Raw genomic sequence first — 24193 nt, 5'->3', positions numbered from 1 at the left:
TAGAGTCTGTAGTTTGAGAAATCGACGCATTACAGGTCCTCAACTGGCAGCTTCATTAATTAGTACATGCAAAATGCCAGTGTCAACGTCTACAGTGAAGATGCGACTCTGGGATGCTGGCCTTCAGGGCAGAGGGGCAAAGAAAAAGCCATATCTGAGACTGGCTAATAAAAGATTAATATGGGCAAAAGAACAAAGACATTGGACAGAGGAAGATTGGAAAAAGTGTTATGGACAGACAAATCCAAGTTTGAGGTGTTTGGATCACACAGAAGAACCTTTGTGAGACGCAGAACAACTCAAAAGATGCTGGAAGAGTGCCTGACACCATCTGTCAAGCATGGTGGAGGTAATGTGATAGTCTGGGGTTGCTTTGGTGCTGCTAATTTGGGAGATTTGTACAAGGTAAAAGGGATTTTGAATAAGGAAGGCTATCACTCCATTTTGCAACGCCATGCCATACCCTGTGGACAGCGCTTGATTGAAGCCAATTTCATCCTACAACAGGACAATGACCCAAAGCACTCCTCCAAGTTATGCAAGAACTATTTAGGGAAGAAGCAGGCAGCTAGTATTCTATCTGTAATGGAGTGACCAAACGCAGTCACCAGATCTCAACCCCATTGACCTGTTGTGGGAGCAGCTTGACCGTACGGTACGCAAAAAAGTGCCCATCAAGCCAAAACAACTTTTGGGAGGGGCTTCTGGATACATGGGGTGATATTTCTCCAGATTACTTCAGCAAATTAACTGCTAGAATGCCAAAGGTCTGCAATGCTGTAAATGCTGCAAAGGGAACATTCTTTGATGAAAGCAAGTTTGAAGGAGAAAATTATTATTTCAAATAAAAATCTTTTTTTTTAACCTTGTCAATATCTGGACTAGATTTTCAATTCATTTGGCAAGTGATTTGATTAATATAAATATGGGTTTTAATGGAAAACACAAAACTGTCAGGGTGACCCTAAACTTTTGAACAGTGGTGTACATATATACATGTGTGCAATGTGGATATTCATGTGTTTCGGCGTACTTTATATAGAGACTATATTGATGCTCGATAATCCTAAGTCAGACTCATCCTGCGTGTAGCATAGCAATGTGCCAGTATTTGTAGTCTCCCTGACTTTCCGATCTGGCTGTCGAGTTAAAGTCTGCCAGAAAGATGTTCGACTGCTTCATTGATGTACATTATTCCCGGTACTCAAATCGAGCACCAGTCAAAGGTGCTTTATTTGAGTACCAAGCACTGTAGCATTTTACCGCTCACTCATCCCTAATAGAGACGTGTAATGTGTACATGCATATATAGAACATGTATAGGTGCATATTTTATTTATGAATGTGAAATCTTTGCATAATATGTTTCTATTTATCATGCTGTTTATACATATATGTGTGCAAGCATATGTAAGTGATTATGGGCAATATATATGCCAGTGTACATTCATGAGGTGGCCAGACATATTTCCAGCACAAGTGCCCATTGCTGCTTGTGTCAGCCCTTGAAGAGATTGATTTATTAAATAATATGCAATTTTCCTAATTGTGATTCATCATCGTGCATACACTCACTGACAGAAGTTATGTCGCTTATCCATGTTATGTAAATAAAAGCTTATAACCTGACGTTAAATTCATCCATTGGGTGTATAAATTATTCTTCTGAAATCTGAAACCCTCCGAAATGTGGTTTTAGGTTAAGAAAATAAATTGGCATCAATGCAGACATATTGATCAGTTAATGGACACAGAATGGTCAGATTTTGGCAAGACAAAAGTTTTGTCGCCCACAGAAAGTGATGTGATATTCAATCAAATAATTAACTTAAAATACAAATATATGTTGCATAACATTGGTGAATGAAGCTGTGGTGCTATTAGAGTCATATTTAATATTTTTTGTGGCTTCCATGAGCTTGAAGGACTGCATCCATGCGGTTCAACAATGACTCATACCATTTATTAATGAAGTCATCAGGAATAGCAATGAATGCAGTCTTACGTGCCTCCCAGAGTTCATCTAGATTCTTTGGTTTTGTCTTCCAGGCTTCCTCTTTCATCCTACCCCAAACATGCTCAATTATGTTCATGTCTGGTGATTGGGCAGGCCAGTCCTTGAGCACCTTGATCTTTTTTGCCTGGAGGAATTTTGTTGTAGAGATGGATGTATGAGATGGAGCAACATCCTACTGCAGAATTTGACCCCTTTTATGATTTGGAATATAAGAGGTAGCTAATACTTCTTGATATTTTAGGCTATTGATATTGCCTTCCACCTTGCAAATGTTTCGCACAATCCCATACTGAATGTAACCCCAGACCATGATCTTTCCACCACCAAATTTTACTTTTCTGGGTGTATTTTGGATTCATGCGGGCTCCAGTAGGTCTCCTGCAGTATTTGTGGCGGCTGTGCTGTAATTCTACTGAAGATTCTTCAGAGAAATCTACCTTCTGCCACTATTCCAGCCGCCATCTGTTTAGCAGGCTGTGGGACTTTGCAAATGCCCCACGGTTTTTTATTTGCCTTTTGTTTAGTGATGGATTCTGGGCACTGATTTGACCATGGAGGCCATTTCAAGACAGAATCCTACAAACTGTTCTAGTTGACACAGGGACTTGAGGTGACCAGGCCTGTTGGAGCTCTGCTGCAGTGGAAGAGGGGCTTGCTTTGGATTTTCTAACCAACAAACATTCCTCCTGAGCAGTTGTCTTGCGGGGTTTGCTGGACCTGGGCTTGTCAAACACATCTCCAGTCTCTTCAAATCTTTTTTTAATTCTTTGTACTTGATGCTGAGACACATTAAAGGTGCCAGCCACCTCTGAAGTGGATCTGGTCTTCAGCCTCTTGATAACCCAGGCTTTGGTTGGAGGGTGGATTTTTGGCATGTTGTCAGAGCTCAAGTTGCAGTTCAAGTGAAGGTCTGGGGTGCTGGGTTTCTTTTTATACACACACACACTAATTAACCGATCATTTACTGAGCACAGGTGAGGATGTAAACTAAGGTTCGGTGCATTATATGACCAAGCAACAAAACTTTTGTCTTCCCAAAATCTGACCAGTCTGTGACCATTAACTGATCAATATTTCTGCATTGATGCCAATTTATTTTCTTAACCTTAACCACATTTCGGAGGGTTTCAGCTTTCAAAAGAATAATTTATACAACCAATTGATAAATTTAACATCAGGTTATAAGCTTTTATTTACATAACAGGTATAAGAGACATAACTTCTGTCAGGGAGTGTAGCCTCAGGCAATTCAGTTGCCCAGTTCTGCTTCATTGATTGACTAAACAGGCTTTGCTTGGTTCTATGTAAACGTGCTGCCATTCACACAATAAAAAAGCCAAATCCTCTTTTGTCAGGCAATTAGATGTTCATGCTAGCAGAAAAATCTTTGTTATAAGATGGGCGATCCCAAACTGTAAAGTTTGGGGTCCATGCCAAACACCTACTGTTCAGGCATGGACTCCAAGCACAAAATTCTCCTGGAAGTCCGTGTTACTGTTTGAGTTCTGCACCCTGAATATCGGGTGTTTCCCATGATGTCATCTGCATGACAACACGAGAAACACTGGCGGCACTGATTGCTTATCAAAAATAAAAGGGAACCCATGCCATTTTTAAAATTGCATTTATTTATAGCGCATGCGCTGGCTGATGAATACTCCCATGAGTGAAAAGTAGAGAACAACGGTGGCCTAGCGTGATGTGAACTGACGTGCAGCAGAGCTCTTCCACTACATTCTCCTCTAATTAATCCTTTGGAGGCGCCGTGGAATGCTGAATTCACTCCCAGGAGTGCACGGAGACCTGGAGAGCGGTAGTGAGAGGGGTGTGGCCTGGTGGAACGGAGTCTCACTTGAGGATGATGCACAAGAGGCAGAAGGAGCCGGCAGTGGTGGGAAGCTCGCAGGCCCAAGATGGTGCCGAGGCTGCAGAGGAGGCAGCAAAGGCGAGCGCAGCTTACCAGAGGAAGATGGAAGTGATCGCTAAGCTGGAGCAGTTTGCCAGGTCAGAGGAGGCTGTAAATGTGCGGTCAGAGGCTGAAGGTGTGGGGCCTGGAGCATTACGTGTCCCCGGGGATCAGCAGGAAGGAGGGGGTCCAGCTGCAGCGCAGTGGGGTGGATCAGGGATCCCCTAACATGGCCGCAGGAGTTGACCTGTCTGGGCATCTCGACATATCAGAAATGGAGGAGCTGACGCTAAAGGACATATTTTCAGTAGTGGTGTACTGTAAGTCTGCCCTGGCGCCACTAAACCTGTGAGTGGATGATTTAAAGGGAGAGATGGTCGCTCTAAACTCTGCTATGCATAAAGTTGAAAAGAGAGTGGAGGTGGTGGAAGAACATGTTGGGAGCGCTAAAGACCAGATTAATGAATTGTTATAACGGGAAAAAAACATATTCATTGTATTGCTGAACTGGAGTTTGACTGATGATCTTGAAAATTGATCCGGCAGGAACAATTTAAGGATTGTTGGGGTGCCAGAAAAGGTGGAAGGGAGTAACCCCATGGCCTACATTGAGTCATGGCTGAAAAACACTGTGGGAGGTGATGTTCTCACCAAAATGTTTGCCGTTGACAGGGCACATCGTGTTCCTACTCGACCCCTTCCCCCGGATGCTGCCCCAAGAGTTATTTTAGCTAAAATTCTGAACTACCAGGACCGGGATATTTTGCTGAGGAAAGCCAGGAATTGTGATGTGCTAACCATTGATGGTAACCGGATCTCCATTTATCTGGACTATTCTGCGGCGGTCCAAAAGCTTCGGATGAAGTTTGGAGAAGTCAAGAGGAGACTGCAGGAATTGGATGTGCATTACTCAATGATTTACCCAGCTAAATTGAGAGTGGTGGCAATGGATCGGGTGCACCTTTTTTCAAAATCCAGAGGAGGCGACACATTGGCTTGATCTCAACACTAAACAAATCAGAGCGGAGCAGACCCGTTGAAGCTAATCTGAGTGCTACTGGGACAACTGTTAACCCTTAACTGTTAAGTTTGTCTGAATTTGATAGTCAATTGGCACTTTTACTGTGACTTGATGTTATCTTGATATAATAAGGTTGTGTGTTAGGAGTCGAGTTCCCACCGCTGCACAGGGCAATCTCGAACCATGTCTGATGCAGTCTCCCATTCTTCTCCAGCCGCAGTGGAGTCTGCTCAGCGGAGACATCGGTCCCAGTGTCTTGCTCAGTATCACTCTGTGCATAGACTTACTGCTGCTTTTCCAGCTTCTGCCATTGAAGCCAGTGCTGGGCAGCGGCGAGCAGATGCTTTTGGGACTAAGTACTGCTTTTCCCCTTCTGAGCATGCCCAGGGCAAGATCTCCCATTGGAGATCGAGGGTCACATGCTCAGATACTGCAGCAGATCCCATTGGTCCTCCAGGAAGGTCCTGAAGGTGCTCAACTTCTGTGGCAGCCTCCCATTGGTCCTTCTGGGAAGGTCCTGTACATGCTGCAGCTATAAAATGTTCGCATGACCGCATGGCCATGCACTAGTGTAAACTTGTAAATGTGTGTGTGTTGATGAGTGAAAGTCATTCATTAATTATCCCCTCCCTTGTGTATGACTGCTCACGTAAGGTGGACGATTGCTATCTAGCACCCGACTTAGCCATCAGCACGTAACACACAAAACAGCGTCTAATTGCTGTGACCGCCAGTGCGGCACCGTGCGCTTTCACAGCGCTTTCCTGACCCAAGCCTGGGTGGTTAGTGGCGTCCGCCAGTGCGGCGCCAGTGCATCTTTATTATTATTTCTTTCACTCTGACAACTCAGTTGCGGTGTAGAGCACAAGAGGTCTATATGAACTCAAATCCTGTGTCTTGGGATTGAGTTCTGAGACTCCTTGCTTGCGCTCTTGGTGCGGTACCGCGGCCCTGTGACGCAACAGGGTTCGCTTCCTTCACACAGGGTGAAGTTAACCCGTGTGTGTATCCACATTGTACCGCCATATAGTCCGACATTTCTTGGCAGCAGGTTCCATCTCTGCACGGTGGACTCCGGGCTGTGAACGCACCTTACTCTATCTTTCTTATTATTTGGTGTGTTCCGCTAGCCCTAACATTACACTAGCGCCAGGGACTGGCTAGTAATGACGGACAAACAGCAATCCTTGCGGTACATCCAGCAGCTGGAGGGTAGGTTGGCGGCTCTCGAGCGCACAACCTCAGCTGTGGATGTAACCGCAGTTGCTGTTCAGTCTGCTAGCGTGGCTGCAGCCACCTTGTCCACTGCCACCCCTGTACCGACTCTATCTCACCTCCCACTGCCAGAAAAATTTTCTGGTGATAGTAAGTCTTGTAGGGGTTTCGTGAGTGAGTGCTCTATACATCTCGAGCTTCTGGCCTCTCATTTCTCTACAGAGTGGTCTAAGGTGTGGTTTATTGTGTCTCTCCTGTTGGACAGGGCGTTGGAGTGGGCTACGCCGCTGTGGGAGCGTGGCGATCATGTGGTGCAGAGTGCTTCGTTGTTCCTGAGCACTCTGAAACAGGTCTTTTTAGGACCTCGTTCAGCCATGATACGGCGCTCCAACTGTTGGCATTGACTCAGGGCTCGTCCTTGGTCAGGCATTTTGCAGTCCACTTCCGCACCGTAGCATCTGAGCTGGAGTGGTCGGATAAAGCCCTTATTCTGATATTTTGGAGGGGGCTGGCTGACCACGTGAAGGATGCCCTGGCCACACTGGAGGAGATTCCCGCCACACTGGAGGAGTTAATAGCAGTGTCCACTCATATTGACCTCCATTTTCACGAGCGGAGGTTAGAGCGAGCCCAGTGTAGGCAGAGGTTTCGGCTGGCTCCAACCTTTGCCAAACCTTTGGAATCTCCAGTTCAGGCTCCTGAGTCACATGAGGCCATGGAAGTGTCACGAGTGGGATCTAAGTCCTGGTCCGCTCGTGCACTCCAGGTTTGTCATGTTTGTCAGCAGTCAGGACATCTTGTCACCAGATGTCCCCAGAGGTCGAGGAAACGTCAGCGTCTAGTGGTAGTAGGTGGAGGTACATTAGACACGGCGACGTTTGCCTCCAAATTGTCCTTTAAGGGGACAATTACAATAGGCTCATTCACTCACTCGGTAGAGCTCTGCGTGGATTCTGGGGCGGAGGGCAATTTTATGTCTTCTACCTTCGCCCAACGTCACACAATACCCCTGGTAATGCTAGCTCAACCAGTAACTGTACAAGTGGTGAATGGGTCAACACTGCCCTCACAGATAACACACCAGACCATCCCTTTCACTCTGTCCTTGTCGCCATCTCATCAGGAGATTATATCTCTGCTCGTCATTCCTGAGGGAATTGATGAGGTCCTGTTAGGGATGCCTTGGCTACGGTATCACTCTCATATCGAGTGGTCCACAGGCAGAATTTTAGCATGGGGTGAATCTTGTGGGGGTAGATGTCAGAGGGAGAGCATTCAGGTTGCTACTACTGAGGTACCCACAGATTTATCCTCTCTTCCCAAGCAATATTGGCCTTATGCGGACGTGTTCTCCAAAAGGGATGCGGAGACCCTTCCGCCTCACCGCCCCTATGACTGTCCTATTGACCTCTTGCCTGGTGCTGAGCCTCCCCGGGGTCGAGTCTATCCTTTGTCTCTCCCGGAGATGGATGTAATGTCACAGTATATCTGAGAGAATCTGGCAAGAGGATTCATTAGGAAGTCAGTGTCACCTGCAGGGGCTGGGTTCTTCTTTGTACAGAAGAAGAGTGGAGAACTGCGTCCATGCATAGACTACAGGGGTCTTAACGCCATCACCGTTAAAAATAAGTACCCACTACCCCTGATATCTGAGCTTTTTGATAGGCTACGGGGAGCAAGGGTATTTACTAAATTAGATCTGCGGGGTGCTTACAACCTGATTCGCATCCGTGAGGGGGACGAATGGAGGATGGCTTTTAACACCAGGGATGGGCACTATGAATATCTGGTGATGCCTTTCGGGCTCTGTAATGCCCCAGCCGTTTTCCAAGAACTTGTAAACGACATCTTCCGGGATATGCTTTCCACCTCATTCGTAGTTTATCTGGATGATATTCTCATCTACTCTCCAGATATAGACTCCTACCGGAGAGATATTTGCAAGGTCTTCAACCTCCTACGGGCTAACTCCCTCTATGCCAAGTTGGAGAAGTGTGTATTTGAGCAGGAGTCCTTGCCTTTCCTTGGCTATATCATCTATGCCCAGGGATTGGCTATGGATCCTGCCAAGCTACAGGCTGTTATGGACTGGCAGGAACCCCATTCTCTCAAAGCGAATTCAAAGCGGGTTCATTAATTACTATCGCCAGTTCATTCCCCACTTCTCAACTTTGGTAGCTCCCTTGGTTGCCCTCACCAAGAAGGGAGCAAATCCCAAGTTGTGGTCAGAGGAGGTCTCCAAGGCTTTTCTCTTGATTAAGTCACACTTCGCTATTGCTCCCATCCTACATTGCCCCGATGTAGATAAGCCATTTTTTTTTTAGGTGGATGCCTCATCTGTTGTTGCTGGAGCAGTCCTCTTCCAAAAGGATGCACAAGGTCGGAAGCATCCATGCTTCTTCTTCTCTAAGACCTTTTCACCAGCAGAGAGGAATTATTCCATCGGGGACAGGGAGTTGCTAGCCATGAAGTTGGCTTTCTCAGAGAGGAGACACCTCTTGGAGGGAGCTCGCTTTCCCTTCCAAGTGTTCACAGACCACAAGAACTTGGTGTACTTACAGACGGCCCAGCGGCTGAATTCTCGCCAGGCTAAATGGTCCCTGTTCTTCTCCCGGTTCCATTTTACTCTCTATTTTCTCTCCGGGGAGAAGAACATTCGTGCCGACGCTCTCTCTCACTCCGTAGTGTCATCTGAGGAGGAGGAGGAGGAGCCTCAGCTTATTGTCCCTTCTGAGAGCCTGGGAACTGTGGCTCCAGTTTCGCTAGAGTCTATGCCCCCAGGCAAGACTTTCTTTCCATCTAATTTGCGACTGGAGAATCTCTCTTGGGCTCACTCGTCCAGGGTGGGTGGACATTTTGGGACCAAGAGGACATCTGAGCTTTTGGCGAGGACGTACTGGTGGCCGCATATGGCCCGTGACATCAGGGACTATATTCAGGCGTGTGTCTCCAGCGCCAAGAATCAGTCTCCTCGGCAACAGCCTGCTGGGCAACTTTACCCACTGCCGGTGGCAGACAGGCCCTGGGAGATGGTCGGGATGCACTTCGTGGTGGGTTTACCCAAGTCTCGTAACTGCACCGTTATCTGGGTTGTCACCGATCATTTCTCTAAGATGGTGCACTTGGTGCCGCTTCCACGGTTACCTTCTGCATGGGCCTTGGCGGCGTTGTTCATTAAACATATTTTCCACTTACATGGCATGCCTGATAAAATTGTCAGTGACCAGGGTCCCCAGTTCGCGTCTCAGTTTTGGAGAGAGCTCTGTCGTTTACTCAGCATAGAACTAAATCTCTCCTCTGCATATCATCCCGAGATGAATGAGTTGGTAGAGAGGGCCAACCAGACTCTGGTGACATATTTGCAACATTTTGTCTCTGCTAGGCAGGATGACTGGGCATCTTTGCTACCTTGGGCAGAATTTGCTCTGAACAACGCCATAGCCGATTCCACTGGGCAGACTCCTTTTCTTCTTAATTACGGCCAGCATCCGCGTGTCCCTGTGCCCATGCCTGTGTCATCCACTGATTCCAGTGTGGAAGACTGGGCAGTGGATGCACGTGACATTCGGGACCACACACAGGATGCCATTCGGGCTTCCAAGGAGAGAATGAGGGTCTCTGCTGATGCTCACAGTCGCCCCGCTCCGATCTTCGCTCCTGGCGACTTAGTGTGGTTCTCTGCCCATAACATCAGGCTGCAAGTTGAGTCCGCTAAGTTTGCGCCTCACTACATTGATCCTTTCAAGGTTCTGGCACAGGTTAACCCTGTAGTCTACCGTTTGGCTATTCCTCCGCGCCTTGGTATCACCGACACCTTCCACGTTTCCCTCTTAAAGCCCGTCTATATGTCCCGGTTTTCTGAGTCATCTGCCGGGACATCGGGTTCATCCACGGATGAGTACGAGGTGAATGCTATCGTGGGGTGCAAGGTAGTACATGGCAAAAAATACTATCTGGTGGACTGGAAGGGCCACGGCCCTGAGGACAGAACCTGGGAACCTGTAGAGCATATTTGGGCTCCGCTGCTCATTGCAGCCTTTGAGCATAGCGAGGCCCAAGGAGGGGGGCCCTAGGAGGGGGGTAATGTAAGGAGTTGAGTTCCTGACGCTGCACAGCGGGAATCTCGAACCATGTCTGCGGCGGTCTCTCATTCTTCTCCAGCCGCAGTGGAGTCTGCTCAGTGGAGACGTCGGTCCCAGCATCTTGCTCAGTCTCACTCTGTGCATAGGGTTACTGCTGCTTTTCCAGCTTCTGCCATTGAAGCCAGTGCTGGGCAGCGGCGAGCAGATGCTTTTGGGACTAAGTACTGCTTTTCCCCTTCTGTGCATGCCCAGGGCAAAATCTCCCATTGGAGATCGAGGGTCACATGCTCAGATACTGCAGCAGATCCCATTGGTCCTCCGGGAAGGTCCTGAAGGTGCTCAACTTCTGTGGCAGCCTCCCATTGGTCCTTCTGGGAAGGTCCTGTACATGCTGTAGCTATAAAATGTTCGCATGACCGCACGGCCATGCGCTAGTGTAAATTTGCCTAAACTTGTGTATGACTGCTTGCGTAAGGTGGATGATTGCTATCTAGCGCCCAACTTAGCCATCAGCACGTAACACACAAAACAGCATCTAATTGCTGTGACCGCCAGTGCGGCGCCATGCGCTTTCACAGCGCTTTCCTGACCCAAGCCTGGGTGGTTAGTGGCGTCCACCAGTGCGGCACCGCACACACTCTCGTGCATCTTTATTATTATTTCTTTCACTCTGACACCCCAGTTGCGGTGTCGAGCGCAAGAGGTCTATATGAACTCAAATCCTGTGCCTTGGGATTGAGTTCTGAGACTCCTTGCTTGCACTCTTGTTGCGGTACCGCGGCCCTGTGACGCAACAGGGTTCGCTTCCTTCACACAGGGTGAAGTTAACTCGTGTGTGTATTCACATTGTACCGCCATATAGTCCATCATTACTTGGCAGCAGGTTCCATCTCTGCACGGTGGACCCCGGGCTGCGAACACACCTTACTCTATCTTTCTTATTATTTGGTGCGTTCCGCTAGCCCTAACATTGTGTTCGGGGGCGCAATGGATATTGCCTTTTGATAAAGGTGGGTGGGAGAGTTGTAGGAGCGTAGAGCTTGTATTATTAGGCTGTAAAACAGCGCTTCCAGATCTCAAATTGAGAGGGTGAGTTGATTCTGATACTCCAAGAGTTGATAGGGGTTAAACCAAACTCTTTTGTTGGGGGAGGGGAGTTAGAGAGTTATTTCAGTTGGGAATTAGAGATGGGGGGAAAGGGTGAAGAGGGGGAGAAATGGTTAGAGACCTTAAGGAGCCTGAACATATTTATCGTTTCTATAAGTCACAATGGGTGGTGATATTAAAATTTTAAGTTGGAATGTTAGGGGCCTTGCAAATGCTACTAAGCGTACAGCTATTTTCCAATATGTACTAAAACAGAGGCCCTCAGTGATATGCCTACAGGAAACCCACCTGGTGGAGGAAAAAGTAGCTATGCTGCAAAAGAGATAGGCGTATCACTCGACGTTCTCAACTTATGCCAGAGGAGTGTCCATACTGATACACATTAGTGTCCCATTCGAAGAGATTGAGGTTATTATTGATAAAGATGGTCAAAATATGTTTCTAGTATGTAAGATATTTAATAGATTAATTTGTATTGTGTCGATATATATTCCAACATTATACTCCAAGAAAAAGCTACAGGAGATTCTGGAAATTACGGGTAGGTGGGACGGGGTCCCTCTCCTTATAGTGGGCGATGTAAACAATATAGCCAATGATCATTGGGACAAGGGAAGGCACGCTTCAAAGTGCTGCGTGTCTGTAGGTCCCGGGAGCTGGACTCCCATGAGCCGCCACCTGCTATTGATATTATCAGTGACAGTAGGCATATGCTGATGGGAACAGCTGACAGCTTGGGAACCGCAGCTCTCTGACTGGCAGTAACGATCTTACTTCTGATTAGAGCCAGCATTTTACGTGCTGTCATACAAATGACAGCATGGCAAACAATGTGTGTTTGGGCCTCCATTCATTTGATTGGGGTCCTGGTTCTAGTTCTGTTTTGGTACTCGATCCAAAGTTTTTATAACTGTTTGGCTGAACCTGCCGGAACCCGAACATCCAGGAGTTCACCCATCACTATTTGTAAGCAGTACAACTTAATGGGAATGTGCTGCCAGCAACATAATATTGTTTAGGGATAGATGTAATGTACTTTCTGTGACCATTAGCTTTGTCGGCCTATGTAGACAGGCTAGTCCATTCAGGATGATAAATAGTGTTGCCACCATTCCATTATGATGATGGATGCAATGTGAGCATTTGTCAATGTAAAGTGGTTATTGGAGATGATCAAATCTTGAAATTGGGTTTAAATTGTGCATACTCCAATTGCCCTGAAAAGATACAAATCATACTCTGAGGTCTCCATCCCTTTCTAGCTAATTAAAACAGAAAATACATTTAGACTTAAATTGATATGGATAAATAAATAGAAACTTTTCTCCAATGCTTTTTTGTCACACACACTATTAATACAGTGAAGCAATAAAGCACACCCATTTGAACCAGTGGTCAACTAATGCCTTCACTGACTAATGCATTCTTCTGTATTTTAAAAATAGTAGTGGGTATTTTCGCAATTTACACAAATTTCATATATGAATATATATACAGCTCTGGCAAAAATTAAGAGACCACCTCATCAAAACCCTGTCACAAGCAGCCCAATCTCCAGACCTGAACCCCATTGAAAACCTCTAGAATTTAATCAAGAGGATGATGGATAGTCAAAAGCCATCAAACAAATAAGAACTGCTTAAATTTTTGCGCCAGAAGCAGTGTGAAAGACTGGTAGAAAGTATGCCAAGACACATGAAACATGTGATTAAAAATCATGGTTATTCCACAAAATATTGATTTCTGAACGCTTCCTGAGTTAAAACATTAGTATTGTTGTTTCTACATGATTGTGATCTTGTTTTCTTTGCATTATTTGAGGTCTGAAAGCAATGGATTTTTTTAAAATTTTGACCATTTCTCCTTTTCAGAAAAAAATACAAAATGTATTACTTGGAAATTCCGAGACATGTTGTCAGAAGTTTATAGAATAAACAAACAATTTACATTTTACTCAAAAATATACCTATAAAGAGAAAAATCAAACTGAACATTTTGCAGTGGTTTCTTAATTTTTGCCAGAGCTGTATGTGCAGCATATACAGTACAGACCAAAAGTTTGCACACACCTTCCCATTTAAAGATTTTTCTGTATTTTCATGACTATGAAAATTGTACATTCACACTGAAGGCATCAAAACTATGAATTAACACATGTGGAATTATATACTTAACAAAAAAGTGTGAAACAACTGAAATTATGTCTTATATTCTAGGTTCTTCAAAGTAGCCACCTTTTGCTTTGATGACTGCTTTGTACACTCTTGGCATTCTCTTTATGAGCTTCAAGAGGTAGTCACTGGGAATGGTTTTCACTTCACAGGTGTGCCCTGTCAGGTTTAATAAGTGAGATTTCTTGCCTTATAAATGGGGTTGGGACCATCAGTTGTGTTGTGCAGAAGTCTGGTGGATACACAGCTGATAGTCCTACTGAATAGACTGTTAGAATTTGTATTTTGGCAAGAAAAAAGCAGCTAAGTAAAGAAAAAGGAGTGGCCATCATTACTTTAAGAAATGAAGATCAGTCAGTCCGAAAAATTGGGAAAACTTTGAAAGTGTCCCCAAGTGCATTGGCAAAAATCGTCAAGCGCTACAAAGAAACTGGCTCACATGAGGACCGCCCCAGGAAAGGAAGAACAAGAGTCACCTCTGCATCTGAGGATAAGTTTATCCAAGTCTCCAGCCTCAGAAATCGCAGGTTAATAGCAGCTCAGATTAGAGACCAGGTCAATGCCACACAGAGTTCTAGCAGCAGACACATCTCTACAACAGCTGTTAAGAGGAGACTTTGTGCAGCAAGCCTTCATGGTAAAATAGGCACTAGGAAACCACTGCTAAGGACAGGCAACAAGCATACGAGACTTATTTGGGCTAAAGAACACAAGGAATGGACATTAGACCAGTGAAAATCTGTGCTTTGGTCTGATGAATCCAAATTTGAGATCTTTGGTTCCAACCACCGTGTCTTTGTGCGATGCAGAAATGGTGAACGGATGGACTTTACATGCCTGGTTCGCACCGTGAAGCATGGAGGAGGAGGTGTGATGGTGTGGAGGTGCTTTGCTGGTGACACTGTTGGGGATTTATTCAAAATCGAAGGCATACTGAACTAGCATGGCTACCACAGCATCTTGCAGCGGCATGCTATTCCATCCGGTTTGCGTTTAGTTGGACCATCATTTATTTTTCAACAGGACATCGACCCCAAACACACCTCCAGGCTGTGTAAGGGCTATTTGACCAAGAAGGAGAGTGATGGGGTGCTACCTGGCCTCCACAGTCACCAGACCTGAACCAAATTGAGATGGTTTGGGGTGAGCTGGACCGCAGAGCGAAGGCAAAAGGGCCAACAAGTGCTAAGCATCTCTGGGAACTCCTTCAAGATTGTTGGAAGACCATTCCCGGTGACTACCTCTTGAAGCTCATCAACAGAATGCCGAGAGTGTGCAAAGCAGTAATCAAAGCAAAAGGTGGCTACTTTGAAGAACCTAGAATGTAAGACAAATTTACAGTTGTTTCACACTTCTTTGTTAAGTATATAATTCCACATGTGTTAATTCATAGTTTTGATGCCTTCAGTGTGAATTTACAATTTTCATAGTCATTAAAATAAAAGAAAAATCTTTAAATGAGGTGTCCAAACTTTTGGTCTGTACTGTATATATATATATATGTATATATATATATATATATATATATATATATATATATATATATATATATATATAGATAGATAGATATGGATAGATACACACATTTATGTATATATATATATACGCTCACACATATAGTGTATATACAGCATGTGAAATAATTATTGAACACGACACCAAATTCACAAGTAATTATATTTCTATAGATGCTATTGACTTTATATTATCTCCACACGATGGTAATAACACATCCCATCCACAAAGGTGAGAAAATCAAACACAAACATAAGATAGCTGACAGTCCCTCTTGTTTTGAATAATGCGAATATTAGAAGGTTTCTTTTTACCGAAAATGATGATTAAAGCAGGCAGGTGTGAAGAAGTGTCTTATAAATGGAAAATGAAACCTTTCTCCGACAAGATATATTACAAAGTTTTTTATTTATTGATTCAAAGTTTATTGAAATTATAGTGGTCACATGAATTCTGATCATTCCTATTTCTATTAATTTAAAATGAAAATAAAATTACAAATAGGTAAAAAAATTAAACTCGAAATTCGCAATTAAAAAATTTGAAAATGAAAAATAAAAATGTGTCAGTCAAAAACATGAGACTGCATTAGGGAGGAGATATGCATGTCCTCATATATTGGAACCAGCACAGAAGCATATAATATGTTACAAAGTTTTCCTTACTGTTTGTGTCCCTATTATATGGTGCCTTCTGAGATGGCACCATTATCATGCTAATAAGTTTTCTTTAATACCACAAAATAACATTGCTTTCTAATTATAGTTTATTAAATTATATTAGTACTGTGAGTGGACAGCACATTCATTGTACTGATATCTTGAAAGAAATGTAATCATCATATTGTCATTATTTTTACAAAATATGTCTCTTTGATATATAGTACTCATATAATAATGAACCACTATGAGCAATATGTAAACTTGATGAATTCTAGGGGTTATCTTTAATGCCTGGAAGAGGTGAATGGGCTAATCTTTTCCGACGGCTTTGATATAATTGTCTTGCAGGTATAACTTCATATCACTATTCCCTGGGACAAATTACCTATCCTAATCTATTTCTGCCTGACAACTGGAAAACATCCTATTAAAGAAACAGAAAAACATGAAATCTAATAATGGAGTATACAAGAAAAAAACACATTTAAGACATACTTTCCCCTACAGCTATAATTTATCATAACATGGGAGCAGGTGTAGAAAATAGGTAGAGGCTGTTATCCTTCTTCAAATAGATGAGTAATTATGATCATGTGCCATTTTAGAAGATGCGGTTGGATTAAGGTATAATACAGTCCACATACATATATATGCAAGCTTACAGTGTACATATAAAATAAACTACATTGTATGTTTTTCACCAAGCATTACAATCTAAAAATGCTTCTAGATTAAATACAACACATCCACAATGTTCAATTTTCTATTTTCTTCTACAGTACCATAAAGCAAGATGTGATGGCTAAAAGGACAAATGCATTAAAGTATGATTACTTAACATAAAGAAACTTCAGGCTCAGGTTCTGTTGAGACATCCTATTCATTCATAATTGGGTCCGCCAGGTTTCTGTCATAGGTTCAGGTATTTGCAATGGCAAGAATAATTTATTTTATTGTGTTTTTTAATGGCAAAAAATAGAGACACTACAAAGCAAATCTGGCTCTAGGACCCGATTATAAGTCAACATTATACATAAGTATTTAAAGCGAACCTGTCACCAGGATTTTGCTCAGTAAAATACTGACACTGTCAGGTTGGTGCTGTTGTACTGATGAAAATGATATCTTGGTTGATGAAATCCATCTTGTGGTTGTTGTTTAATTTGTATTTGTAATTTCAGTAAATGAGATTCTGGTGCCTCGGGGTGGGGCTGTGGGTGGAGCTTTACATGGTGCTCTGCTTACATATGTATCCTTTCGGGCTTATGACATGTCACTGATCCTCCAGTGATCTGCCTCCTATTTTACATAATGCACATACTAATGTGTGGTTAAAAAAAAAATTAACAGCCGGTAAAGATGCATGTGTAAGCAGAGCACCACAATCAGATTAAACATCAACCAAAAGACAGATTTCAGCAACCAAGGTATCATTTTAATCAGTAACCTGACAGTGTCTTTAGTTTATTAAGCAAAATCCTGCTGACAGGTTCATTTTAATAGAATTATTCAGTTGTTGAATCCACTTCGATATTCATTTACTTTGTTTCAGCCTCAGGGTGACACTGTAGTGTTTTTTTCTCTAATGCTAGTGGTATCTGCCACTTGCAGCTTGGGGTTAACTTGTTACCCAAGTTGCTCCCTTCTGTGAGCCTGAGCAGGCTTGCACCATTTAATTCTGTGACTTTCACCACCCATTTCAGTTAAAAGCTTAGATTCCTGGCTGCTTTTGATCTACATCGTGCACACTGCTTAGTTGATGAATATGTTTTCTCCTCTCCCTATATTTTGACTACCCTCTAGCTGACATTTCTGCTCTTATTCATGACCTGAGTTGACATAGAATCCCAACAATCTTGTTCCAGACATTCAAGGGGTTGGCCTCTACTTTTTCATTGATGGCCTGTCCTTGAGATAGGCCATCAATAACTGAACAGTGAAGTAGGATCTACAGTACCTAGCCATGGCCAGTACAGATTTGAAAGTGCTGCTGTCTTCCTGCAGCATCTGACCACTTCTTGCCTCAGCTGGCAACAGCAGACCTTAAGGACAGGCCTTCAATAATAAAGCATTGGCCAAGCTCCTTTACATGCCTTATGTAGTCAAATGTATTCTGAGGCACTCCCCTAAGTATCTCTCAGAGTGTATTGCTTGCAGTTCTGCCTTCTAAGTTTTGGCAGCCCTTGTGCATTGCGCATAAACTTTATAAGTCTAGAAGTACATTAACAATCAATCTTAACAGAATGTGTATAAGGCCCTCCTTTACTTCTAATACAGGGTGTATTGGAGTCCCACTTCCATCTAATTTTTGACGGTTCTTTCATTGTCCACAGAGTCTTTGTAAGTCCCTCCTTCATATATTAAACAGGATTTGTCTGACCATGTGACACACACTACTGTACATGCCCAGATAATATAGTAAAATTTCAAAATTACATTTATCAGTAATAACCAGTGAGTGTAGTTTTATTTCCCCCTCTATTTTGTCATCTACTGTAGTCAAAGGTAACCTGGAAATACGGTGAGAAATGGACAGGTTATTAAGTATTGGGGGAGGAGTTTTTATTTCTCTTTATTTTGACTTATGTGCATGTCATTAACAATAAAGAATGTTTCCTAACATATTTTCCTGTAAAAATCCCAAGTAAATTACCCCCACAAAATAATGTCCCTAAAAGTTCCCCTCCATATGATGTCCTCATTGTCTCTCACACTGTAACATGGCCACCACGCAATATGATGGCCTGTTAATATGATGCTCAGTAATATATACAGCTCTGGCAAAAATTAAGAGACCACCACATCCAAACCCCTGTCATGGGCAGCCCAATCTCCAGACCTGAACCCCATTGAAAACCTCTGGAATGTAATTAGGAAGATGATGGATAGTCACAAGCCATCAAACAAAGAACTGCTTACATTTTTAGTGCCAGCAGTAGTGTGAAAGACTGGTGGAAAGCATGCCAAGACGCATGAAAGCTGTGATTAAAAATTATGGTTATTCCACAAAAAATGATTTCTGAACTTTTCCTGAGTTACAACATTAGTATTGTTGCTTCTAATTGATTATGAACTTGTTTTCTTTGCATTATTTGAGATCTAAAAGCATTGTTTATTAATTTTGACTATTTCTCCTTTTCAGAAAAAATATACAAAAAAATGTATTACTTGGAAATTCAGAGACATGTTGTCAGAGGTTTATAGAATAAACATTTTACATTTTACTCAAAAATATACTTATAAAGAGAAAAATCAGACAAACTGTACATTTTGCAGTGGTCTCTTAATTTTTGCCAGAGCTGTATATTTTACATTTTAATAATTACAAAAAAGAAAACAATGGGACAATACGGATGTTTTGGCACCTTGCATCGTTAGAACTTAGTAGCACCTCTTTTTGAAAGTATCACAGGTTTTAATTGCTTTTAGTAGCCAGCCAGGAGTCGTTCAATTCGTGTTTGAGGGATCTTCATCCATTCTTCCATAGAAAATGTTTCCAGTTCCGTGACCTTCCTTGGTCATCTTGTATCCACTGGTATTTTATGGTTTAGCCACACATTTTCAATGATGTTCAGATCAGGGAACTGTGAAAGACATTGCAAAACATTCAGCTTGTGCCTTTTGAGGTAGTTTGTTGAGGATTTTGACGTGTGTTTAGGATCCTTATCCATTTGTAGAAGCCATCCTTTTTTCAACCTTAGCTTTTTTGCAGATGGAGTTATGTTTGAATCAATAATTTGTTTAGATTTTATTGAATCCACTCTTCCTTTTACCAGTGAAATGTTCTACATGCCATTAACTGCAACACAACCTCAAATTATAATTTCTCCACCTCAATGCTGAATAGTTGGCAAGATGTTCTTTTCCTGAACTTCTGTGTCGTGTTTTCTCCACATATACCATTGATCATTGTGGTCAAAGAGTTCTATTTTAACTTCATTGGTCCACAGTACTTGTTTCCAAAATGCAGGCTTGTTTAGATGTTATTTTACATACTTCTGAAGCTAACTTTTATGGTGGGGACACAGGAGAGGTTTTCTTCTGATGACACTTCAAAGAAGGCCATATTTGTGCACGTGTCTCTTACAGTACGACAATGTACCACAACTCCAGTGTCTGCTAAATCTTTCTGAAGATTCTTTGCAGTCAATCGGGAGTTATGATTTGCCTCTCTGCAATCCTACAAACATTTCTCACTGAAATTTTGCATGGTCTTCCAGATCTTATCTTGACTTTTGCTGTACCTGGTAGCTGCCATTTCTTAATTATATTTCAAACTGAGGAAAAGGCAACTTGAAAATGATTTGCTATCTTCTTATATCCTTCTCCTGCTTTGTGGGCCTCTACCATTATAACTTTCAGAATGCTAGGCAGCTGCTTGGAAGGGTCCATGGCTGTTGTTTTTGGCACAAGGTTTGAGGAGACAAGGTTTCTATCAAGCTAGGAAGTTTGCATGTCCTGGCCTTTCCTACTGATGATGGTAAACAAGCCGTAAGCCTTTCATACTAACTAAAATTCAAAACCTTGGTCTAAGTTATCTGAGTACAAAAATCTTCAAGGGTGCCCAAACATTTACATTGGCCCATTTGCCGTTTTGTAATTTTAAAATGTAGAAAATGACAATTTTTTTGGCCCAAAATACAAAGGAAATGTGTTATCTCTAACTTTATGCCTTTTAGAGATAATTTCATTTTCAACATGCTCAATTGTTCGCAGTAATAATGTTGAGCAGGGGTGACCAAACTTTTCCATGCCACTATATATATATATATATATATATATATATATATAATCAAAAAAAGGAAAACAGACCAAAAAATAACTAAAGAAAAAGGTAAATTTTAATGCCTGAATGGCGTGGCGACGTTTCGGATATATTATCCTTCCTCAAGCTTGAGAAAGGATAATATATCCGAAACGTCGCCACGCCATTCAGGCATTAAAATTCACCTTTTTCTTTAGTTATTTTTTGTGCTGTTTTCCTTTTTTTGATTCTATGTTTGGAGATCATTGGTTCAGTGGTCGGGAAAGCGCTGCACACTTGGAGGTAACACTGGATGTTGTTCCAATTTTTTTATATATATATATATATATATATATATATATATATATATATACTGTATACATACATACACATACCTATATATACACATATACACTGCTCAAAAAATCAAAGGGAACACTGAGATCCCACATCCTAATTATCACTGAATGAAATATTCCATTTGTAAATCTCTATTCATTGCACAGTGGAATGTGTTGAGAGCAATAAAGCCTAAAAATGATCAGCGTAAATCACAACTAATATCCCACTGAGGTCTGGAGTTGTAATGATGCTCAAAATGAAAGTGGAAAATGTAGTTACAGGCTGATCCAACTTCAGTTGAAATGCCTCAAGACAAAGAAATGATGTTCAGTAGTGTGTGGCTTCCACGTGCCTGTAAGACCTCTCTATAATGCTTGGGCATGCTCCTGAGGAGACAGCGGATGGTCTCCTGAGGGATCTCCTCCCAAACCTGAACTAAAGCATCTGCCAACTCCTGGACATTCTGTGGTGCAACATGACATTGGTAGATGGTGCGAGGCATGATATCCCAACATGATGTTCAATCGGATTCAGGTCTTGGGAACAGGTGGGGCCAGTTCATAGCTTCAATGCCATCATCTTGCAGGAACTGCTGACACACTCCAGCCACATGAGGTCTGGCATTGTACTGCATTAGGAGGAACCCAGGGCCAACCGCAACAGCATATAGTCTCATAAGGGGTCTGAGGATCTCATCTCGGTACCTAATGGCAGTCAGGCTACCTCTGGCGAGCACATGGAGGGCTGTGCAGCCCTCCAAATAAATGCCACCTGTTAGAGGAGGGATTTTTAACCTACTCAGATGTTCTCTGCCTTGGGTACCCAAGCGATGAAGCAATTGTCAGAGAGACACATTGCTAGTTGTCTTTCCAAATAGTCTCTGTTTTATTGGGGGAGAAAGGGTGTTCTTTTATAGTACATGATCAATGAGGCATTACAGGATTATTTGGCAGATATATGAGTTATACAATGGGTTGTCAAACACATCCTGGGATATGAGATAAATTACATGAGAAAATGTGGGGTATTTCTCTCATGTCATTGTGTTCGGTTTAAAAAAGTTAAAAGTTCTCAAGAAAACTTGGCTGAACAAATAGAATTTCTGGGTAATTACAGACATATTGAAAACAACAACATGTCTTGGAAAATTTCTGGGAATTGTAGGAACCATTGGCCATAAGAATGTCTGCACGTAGACAGATGATAACTAGAACATAGGCCATTATTGCATAATACTGTTTTCTTCTATTTTATTCAGAACAGAAACTAACCACTTCTTTCACACCATTACTGACCACTGCCAAACTGGTCATGCTGAAGAATGTTGGAGGCAGCAGATCGCTCTCCACATCATCTTCAGACTCTGTCACATCTGTCACATGTGCTCAGTGTGAACCTGCTTTAATCTGTGAAGAGCACAGGGCACCAGTGGTGAATTTGGCAATCCTGGTGTTCTGTGGCAAATGTCAAGCATCCTACATGGTGTTGTGCTGTGAGCACAACCCCCATCTGTGGACGTCGGGCACTCAGACCATCCTCATGGAGTTGGTTTCTAACCATTTATGCAGACACATGCATATTTGTGGCCTGCTGGAGATCATTTTGCAGGGCTCTGGCAGTGCTACTCCTATTCCTCCTTGCACAAAAGTTGAGGTAGCAGTCCTGCTGCTGAGTTGTTGCCCTCGTTCTGCCCCTCCATGTCTCCTGGTGTACTGGCCTGTCTCCTGGTAGTGCTACCAGCCTCTGGACACTATGCTGACTGACACAGCAAACCTACTTGCCACAGCTCGCATTAATGTGCCATCCTGGATGAGCTGCACTACCTGAGCCACTTGTGTGGGTTGTAGAGTCCATCTCATGCTACGAGTGTGAAAGCACAACCAACATTCTAAAGTGAGCAAAGCATCAGCCAGAAAACATTGGCACTGAGATGTGGTCTGTGGTCCCCACCTGCAGAACCACTCCTTTTTTGAGTGTGTCTTGATAATTGCCAATAATTTAAATCTGTTGTCTATTGCATTTGCACAACAGCATGTGAAATTAATTGTCAAACAGTGTTGCTTCCCTAGTGGACAAAAGTTTCATTTACTTGGAGTTATATTCTGGTGTTTAAGTGTTCCCCTTATTTATTTGAGCAGTATATATATTATGACAGGGTCTCTTGTGCCGTATGTGAGTGGAGATATGTGTTGTAATGTTTGATATCCTGTAAGATGTGAAACCCATAAGTGTCCCTCCAGCATGATATATGCTGAGAGTAAATCAGTTATTTCCAGGGTCTGGATTTTGGTGATTAGGTAAGTGATGGGACTCCTACTCACCATATCTCCACCTCAAGAGTGTGGTTGGAGGGAGTAAAATGACCAGCCAGTGTTTTTTTTCTGTCTGTGTTGTTTTGAAGGAAGGAAGCCTCGAGGCTGAAGCTCGAAAGAGAGCTGCATGCGTGTTTGTTCCAGAAGGTGGGAGCCATACTGGGAAGGACCTTGTATGGACTTTTTATTTTGATTTGTGCAGAAGGGGTGTTTTTGTTATTATTTTTGGGTTTATGGGCAGCAGCTAAGTGAGCCGACCTTCCACAATATATATATATATATATATATATATATATATATATATATATATATATATATATATATACCTATATATACAAAGAAAAACTAGACAGAAACCAAATGAACAAATACCCTGCTGTAAGTGTATAGGTATAAGCAATAGTCCATATAAACAACAGTGGGTACTTAGTAAACACAGTTTTTTATTTAAAAAAGCGTAAAAGCTATCACACCAATGCCAAGGTGTACCCAAATTTGGGATGGTCCTAACATCTAGTATTAAAAACATATCATGCATCATAGTGACATCCTGTGTGTATATGGGCAGAGCAGGACTGGGTCCCAAACATGGACACACAGCTAGTGGGGAGTTTTTTTAAATGTATTATCCAGATGCAAGGAAGGGAGGCCACACTTTTACCTACACTAAATGTAGAACCCTAAAACTAAGCCAAATAAATGAACTGAAGTACAACTTGGTATACATGAAACAAAGGAACATGTTCACACTAGCCATCCAACAGAAATAACCCAAGACAGAAACAAAATATACAAATACCCTGCTGTAAGTAAATAAGTAAAAGCAGTGGTGAATATAATTAACATTAGGTACGAAGTAAACAGCATTTTTGATAAAAAAAAAAGTGTAAAAGCCATCCCACCAATGTCAAAGTGTACCCAAATTGGGGATGGTCCTAACATCTAGTACCACTTATATATGTATTTAGTTCATAGATCGAAAGATAGATATTTATATGAGTTATATATCTTTGCTACATCTATATAAATTAACTGCTGGGATAAAATACAATATCTAATTCTTAACCTCAATTGATTTTATTATCTTTCCATAAAATAT

The 24193-nt window shown here is 42.4% G+C and overlaps 1 protein-coding gene across 2 annotated transcripts in view; it reads left to right on the top strand.

The window, feature by feature from the left end:
- Nucleotides 1-24193, top strand: part of GRID1 (glutamate ionotropic receptor delta type subunit 1) — a 2026904-nt gene that overhangs the window by 1594159 nt on the left and 408552 nt on the right. The window lies entirely within an intron of this gene.

The sequence above is a fragment of the Ranitomeya variabilis genome, chromosome 4, assembly GCF_051348905.1.
Source record: "Ranitomeya variabilis isolate aRanVar5 chromosome 4, aRanVar5.hap1, whole genome shotgun sequence".
NCBI lineage: Eukaryota > Metazoa > Chordata > Amphibia > Anura > Dendrobatidae > Ranitomeya > Ranitomeya variabilis.
This window is presented reverse-complemented; position numbering and strand designations above follow the sequence as displayed.